This window comes from Tupaia chinensis, unplaced genomic scaffold, assembly GCF_000334495.1.
Source record: "Tupaia chinensis unplaced genomic scaffold, TupChi_1.0 Scaffold000243_1, whole genome shotgun sequence".
NCBI classification, from domain to species: Eukaryota; Metazoa; Chordata; class Mammalia; order Scandentia; family Tupaiidae; genus Tupaia; species Tupaia belangeri.
Window position 1 is genome coordinate 986,348 of NW_006159721.1, and position 7,503 is coordinate 993,850.

The 7,503-nt window shown below is 38.8% G+C and overlaps 1 non-coding gene and 1 pseudogene across 1 annotated transcript; both read right to left on the reverse strand.

Annotated features, from left to right (window-relative positions):
- Window positions 1-3,462: 3,462 nt before the first annotated feature.
- On the reverse strand, window positions 3,463-3,569 carry LOC114007848 (U6 spliceosomal RNA). Its single transcript, XR_003549432.1, has one exon. It is a non-coding gene; the product is annotated as a U6 spliceosomal RNA (small nuclear RNA).
- A 313-nt stretch (window positions 3,570-3,882) lies between these two features.
- LOC102499304 (charged multivesicular body protein 1b-2-like) lies at window positions 3,883-4,578 on the reverse strand (annotated as a pseudogene).
- Between the last annotated feature and the right edge of the window lie 2,925 nt (window positions 4,579-7,503).

Here is a 7,503-nt window from a genome sequence, read left to right on the forward strand (position 1 = left end):
TTTTGTTGCTAGCTTCCTTTACCAGTTTTCCCCTTATCCCTAAGATGCTGGTAGGAGTTTGTTGAGAAAAAGACCCTGAAGGGAAAAATTTGTATCAGTTGGGGTAAACAGATGTTTACTTCAGTGGGCTCTAGCTGGATTTCTCTATAACATATGTGGCTCCCATGTATAGAGAGGTGGGCATGTTTTGAACAGAACTTTTGATAGTGAAAGAATCCAAGGGCATTTGTGTGGGAAATTGTGACTCATTATGTGTTTGTAGGTTAAATATTACATTGTAGCAGGAAATAATTTGTAACTACTACATGGGACATGCAAGAACTATCACATTGCTTTTCTTTAAATCAAACAATAATTTGATTATGAGGCCCCATTCTACTAGATTGGTGGAAAATTTGATATCAGTCATTATTGAGTCCTCTAGCCTCACCTACTAGATGCTAGTATTCTTACATTAAAAAAAAAATGTCGAGAGTTGGCCTTGTAACACAATGGTTAAGGGAGCTATATCCCTTATGGCTGACTATAGTTTGAATCCTGGTCCACATGGCTTGAAAAACATGCTGGGTGTGTGTGTGTGTGTGTGTGTGTGTGTGTGTGTGTGTGTGTGTTTGTGTGTCCAAAATCCTAAAAGGATGGAGAAATGAAGGAGTAGAGAGTTTGGCATGACCATGCCCCATTGGTCTGTACTTGCCCTCTCTTTCTTTCTCCCAGGCAAGTGCATACACCCTCTGGCAATTAAAAGAAAAAAACTGGAGGAGTTTCTCCAGTCTTTGGTCCACATTGATTACCACTTGTATGTCTACCTCTTGAGGAAACTGAAGCCCTCTAATTCCTTTCCTGGTCTAGGATAATCTTCATCATTTTTGCTGCTTCAGCCATACCCACCTCCAATTCTTCCCTACCCTTACTCCCATTTGCCCTCTTCTCTCCCCTCCCTGCTCACCTGATATGAGCTCCCTAATGAACAGGAAAAAAGGTTGTATCCAAACAACCTCAGTAGTCATAAGAACACATTCCTTTTGGATGGGGAAAGGCCTATAAAGGGTCTTTGAAAAGCTCATGGAAAATGCATATTGTAAATAAAAAAGTGCATGAATATCAAGATTTTTTGTACCAAAACCCTCTCATAATTTAATTACATTTCCCAACTTGTTGAAGTGCCCTTGTAGTTCTCTTTTCATTCTTTCTGATTTTTTACGGCAGGGAGAAGAAAATCTAACCACTGCCAGTTCTGTTACTTGTGGAAAGGGGATAATGTCTCCACTTATTGACTACACAATGGGTCTCTGAAAAGTTCATGAAAAATGTATATTATGAAAAAACTGTATGGATTTCATAAATATTTTGCACCAATATAAAGCCATACTTTAATTCCATTTTCCACAAATGTTTTTAAGTCCCCTCCTATGCTTTCTTGTAACCACACATTTGCTCTTAATAATAGGATTAGTGATTGAATTTAAAAGGCAGAGCCAAAATGCTTCCTTGCCAATCACAGTGTGGTCCATAGATCAGCAGCATCAGCACCATCTGGGAGCTTGCCAGAAATTCAAACTCTTGTGACCAGCAGTTAGCATAATGGCTATGTCACTTGACTCCCATGTAGTTCAACCACGATTCAAGTCCAGGACCCGGTGGCTTAAACTCACGCCGGGCTTGTGTGCATGCATGCCCAAGATCCCAAGAGGAGAATGGAGGAGAAGGGATTGTGGCGTGGCCATCTGCCCTGGAGGGTGATTTCTCACTTTCTCTCTCTCTGTTTCTCTCTATCTTTTTGGTGAGTGCACATGCCCTAAAGGAAAATAACTCTCAAAAAAAGAAAAAAAAAAGAAATTCAAACTCTTGGGCCCACCTGAACCGGAATTTTCCTGTGAACAGGATCCCCAGGTGACTCCTATGCACATTAAAGTTTGAGAAGCACTGGGTTAAGCAGTTACCACATTGAGGAAGCTCTGGGAAGGTTCTCATATCTTCACATATTAACTCCTCTTATGTGACACAGTGATCAAAATTAATCATAAAATATTTTTTCATTTTCTTTTGTTGTGATATTAAAAAGAATAATGTAGTCGCAATATAGTTTTATGTGTGTGTTTATTACCCTTTTCAAAGTATTTTCTTTTTTTTTGTTGAGAGGTTTTTGCCACAGGGCACGTGCGCTCGCCAGACAGAGAGAGACAGAGACAGAAAGCGAGAAATCACCCCCTAGGGGGAATGGCCACACTGCAATCCCTTCTCCTCCATTCTCCTCTCAGGATCTTGGGCACGTACGCACATGTGCCCAGCGTGAGTTTAAGCCACCGGGTCCGGGACTTGAACTGCGGTAGACTACATGGGAGTCCAGTGACATAGCCATTACGCTAACTCCTGGTCCCCAAAGTATTTTCATACCTATGATATCATTTGATTCCTCTACTATGGGAACCCATTAAACCAATACACTCTACAATGCCCCTTCTCAACAAGAAGCAGCTCCAGAAGTTACAACAGTCTTTGGTCAGGACCCTTCAACCAGAGCCCTCTCTTACTAGAAGCCAGCACCCATAGATGGGCCCACAAGGTAAGCTAATCAAAGTACCTGCCATTTTCGTGACTCTACCCCCTTTTATAAATATGTCACATCTCCTCAGTAGGATGGGCTGAAGCACCTCCAGTTTCAGACCTCTGGGTGCTCTTTTCTCAATAAACTTTCCTTGTTCTCACCAGACAAAAAAAGCCCCCAAAACCAAAAACCAAAAAACAATATACTCTAATCATTCTATAAATAAATATGAAGTTAGGCCAATATCATGTTGCTTTTTCCCAAAGACCATTTAAAAACCTAAGAATAACATACAGGTACAGTAAAATATAAATAAACTATGAGTGCAGAGTAGATATAAAATGTAAAAGTTATGAAATAAAAGACAATGTAGTATTTCTTTTGGTGTGTTTCAGAATTTAATTTCAAAGTATGAATAGTAACATTTTTCTAATAGTTTTAGTGACATTTATATCTAGTTGAGAGAACATTTAAAAATGGGCAATTTTAATGTTACTGAATTTTTCTGGTTATACAGAAAATTATCAATGAAACATTTTAAAACTACAGGGCTTCAAATAATAGTCATTAAATTACTGGGTTAAAATAAGAATAAATTAAAATTTAAATTTAAAAGCTGATGAGAACAGATTACAAGTCAACTACATTTCTGTCTAGATAACAAAAATTAACATGAAATACACAAAATGCCATTGTCTATTGTTTGATACCAAATGAGTGTTTTTGGCTATGTAAACATGCTTTCTTGCTATTATTTTCCCTGTTATTATTATCACATGTCACTGTAGAGATTAAAAATTACTTTGAATTAGAAAAAAATCTTTATTGTATACTTTATTCTGCATAAAATACTTTACTCTCTAGTACTTCGGTGTTCAATTTTTTTTTTCTGGCTACAAGTTTATTCAACACAAAATAAAAATATGGAACGCTTCACGAATTTGCGTGTCATCCTTGCGCAGGGGCCATGCTAATCTTCTCTGTATCGTTCCAATTTTAGTATATGTGCTGCCGAAGCGAGCACTCGGTGTTCAATTTTTGACTGACTTCTGAGGGAGATGTTTAATAAAGAAGTTAAATCTAGCTCTATCAAAGACATCTATAAAACTATGTCCCTTGCAGTTTTATACGTAGTATACACATCTATAAAATCTGTCAAAGTGGAAATTTCCTGGAATTTCTTAATGTATTAGAGGCAAAAGAACACATTATGTACAAATAATGTTTAAGCATTCTGCATATATAGTGTTTTTAGTGTTAACTGGAATGCAATTTATCTAGATACACAAAGAACATTTCATAAGCAAGTGTAGCAACCGAAGCACCAGTTCTTTGAATTACACTTGATCATGAAGACAAGCAAGTCTCTGTGATAATTCATCCTGTTCTGTTGATGCAACACTTGTGCCAACAGATCCTGTTTGTCCTTGTGGTAGTTCTAGATTGAGATAAAGGCCAGCTTCATCTGCCATCTCTTGAAGTAGCATAGCTACTTGGTTTTGTGGTGTTGTTAGGGTTGTGGCGGTAATCATGTGTCTTCCACTTGTTGTGTTTGAAAATCCAGTGTTTCAAATTAGTGTTTACATTTGTCCAAGGCAGAAATCTTTTCAAGGTTTATACTCCTCAATGTAGCATCCATAGACTTATCCTGCACCTTCCATGGACTTTGTTACCTTGCCCATTGTTACTACAATTTGAACTCTGGCTGCCACAGCATCAACCCTAACACTCATTCTCAAGAAATCGATTGCTTGGTTTTTCTGGCAGAATGCATTTTCAGCATGTATTCTTGCAATTTCAGCATTGCCATTCTAAGTGGCCTTTTGGATCTTGGCCTGCTCAGCCTTTTCTTCTTAATCATATTTTTTGGCATTCCTATTAAGCTCTTTTGCAGCAAACTTCAAGTTAAATAAGTGTTTCTCCATATTCAATATTGTCCCATGACTTTTTTTGGAAGGCGATGGCCTGGGGCAGCGGCACAGGTTGAATGGGAGGGCACCTGAAGTCCAGTGGTTGTCCTGAGCAGTTGGCATACCTGGCTCCTCCCAGTCAGATTATATTTCTAAACTTGGAAATGTACAATCATTCATGGAACCCCAGAAAGGAGCCTCATCATTGGGTATATTTAATTATTATTTCTAAAACAATGTTCATTCTAATTTTCAAGGTTAAGAACATTAAAAGTTCTGAAAGCTACATATGTGTTCAGTTTAAACAGTAAACAACGTAATTTCAGTGAGCTAGAATTAGCCCAAGAAAATGCAAATACACAATGCAGAAATAAGAACTGTATAGAGGGACAATGAACTCAGGAACTATAAAAACAGACCTGTAGGTGGCACAGAGGTAAAATGAAATGCTCTCTGAGGCAGATCCACATGGGAAGGTCCTAGATTTCTATCTGGAAACCTCCCTGAGTATGTTAGCACATGCACGCCCATGATCTACAGATGACTGGGGTTGAGGGTAGATAGCAGCTTCACGACCCTGTTCAGGGTGCTCTATTTCTCTCTCATTCATGGAAGAAATAAACTGAAAAGCAAAACAAAACAAAAACCAAAAAACAGGTTTTTAGATGTGTCTGGATATTGACAGCTATAAAGATTTATCTGTAAATCAAAAAGGTCACATTGACTCAGTACTATCAGTACAATCATCTTTGACTTTACTGTATCTCCAGGAGGAATGTTTTGTAAAAGAATTACTTATTTAATTTTATTTTTATTATTATTTTAAAAATTTGCTATGGGGCACATGCAATCACCAGAGAGAGACAGAGAAAGTGAGATGGAGAAAGAGAGAGGGAAAATGAGAAAGCAAGCCACCAAGTCTGGGACTCGAACCATGTGGAAGTCCAGCACCTTAATGAGCACGCCAACTGCTGGCCCCTCCAGGAGGAATTTAAACCTGTTAAAAGTGGTATGTTGCATCCTACAGCTTTTAGGATCTAATCACAAATGTCAGCATTTACTTAAGAAGCGAGCAGTAAATAAGAGATGGAAGCTCTAAGTCCAGTCCTAACAATTTTGTAGTTTTCAAATAAAGTTCACTGCATATTATATACATGTATTGAAAAACTACATTGTACCACAGAAATATGTACAACTACTATATGTCAGTTAAAATTATAATTACAAAATATTTAGTGTCAAATAAGATTAAAAAAAGAAAGAAAAATATATATAGTGTCAGCTGGTTGCATGGTGAAGGCAGCTGCATCCTATATGGCTGACTGGTGACTTGAAGAAAACATGCTGGGCACGTGTGTGTGTGTGTGTGTGTGTGTGTGTGTGTGTGTATGCCCAAAATCTCGAAGGGAGAATTGAGGAGAAGGGATTGTGGCATGGCCTACCCCCTTGTGGGTACTTTCTCACTTTCCCTCTCTCTCTGTCTCTCTCCAGCGAGCAAACATGCCCGATAGCAAATTTAAAAAGAAAAAATGTTTAAAAAAGTTATCAAGGAAATTCTTTTAAGAAGAAAATCATTACATATAGTGACATGGACAGGGGTTCTATCTGGGGGAATTGCTTCCCAGTATCAGAGAAATTCACTTTCCTTCTGATCAAAGGACCTGGGGCAAAAAAAAAAAAAAAAAAAAAAAAAAAAAACCACTGATGAGCACTCTGGTTGTTTCTGCCTAAAATGCATTGGATGTCTGAGGATGAGTTTACTGAAAAGAAGTAACTAGAAGTACAGAGGTCACTGGTTTTGCCAGCTTCACCATTTGCTAAGGCCATCCCTCAAAAGAGACCTGGATTGGTTCCTCCCAAGGTCACAACTTTCAGGGTGCTGAAAATGTCATAGAGTACTAACAGACAGCTTTTCATTTATTTGTTTACCGCCCACTGACAAGCTCAAGCAAATTTCTATCATCTAAACTATCTGTGGCCCTCCAAAGATCAAGCCTGCTCCTTTTCAGGGGGCAGAAAGAAGATTCTGGTTCAGTGGTTTGGAGGGATGAAAGGAAAGGCGATAATAAGGAGCAAAGGGAGACCATGAAGCAGAACCGGTTTCCTTGCTGTCCCCCTTACAGTACTGCCACCTGGTGGTTATTTAATGAATCACTTACCTCTCAATCTTGTCCCAAAGTGCAGCCCAGTACCTCAATGTTAACTGGGAGAGCCAGGGTGGTGACTTAAAGCAACAGAAATTTATTCTCTCACAATTCTGAAGTCCCTAAGTCCAAAATCAAGGTGTTTTCCAGGCCACATTACCAGCAGAGACTCTAGGGAAGGATCCATGCCTTGCCTTCCAGCTTCTGGTGGTTGTAAGCATTCCTGAGCTTGTGATTGCATCAGGTCAATCCCTGCCTCCATCTTTATATGACCATCTCTTCTTACACCATTTCTCTTATCTTCATACCCATGTGGCTCAGTAAAATCTTGCCTCCTAAAATGAAATGTTTATTTTTTTCTTTAGGTGTTTAGTTCATCTTTTTTTCCAAGTCACGCTTAAAGATTTACAGTTATACAATGAGTCTGTGATACATTCTGAACTACTATAAACTTGCAGCTTTGAATTGAGCATATATGTATGAATGACTTTGGGATCAGAGTCTGTAAAGGACTAGGACAGGACTTGATACAGTGGCAGTTCGAAGGGAGAATAGAGGAGAAGGGATTGTGGCATGGCCTACCCCCTTGATTCTGGAGCTTGTGGTACTTGAATTTTAAACCTGATGATGGAGCAGAAGCACCTCCATATTTGAACTTTAAGTTATACTTACTTCCTCCTTTTGCCCAGAGTAAATAGACTGATCAGTAGTCTTACTGTCTTTGCTAAGTAGCCCCAAACCTTTTTGCGTAGCTGTTTCTTGACAATGGACCATTCACCAGACCCCCACTCAGAGCCATGGGAACCATTAAAAAAGGTTTGGAGAGTGCCCTTAGAAATAATTAACCTACTTGATTCATCTTCTGTAACTGTTTTCACATGGGAACCCCACTCCCTTTCCTAGT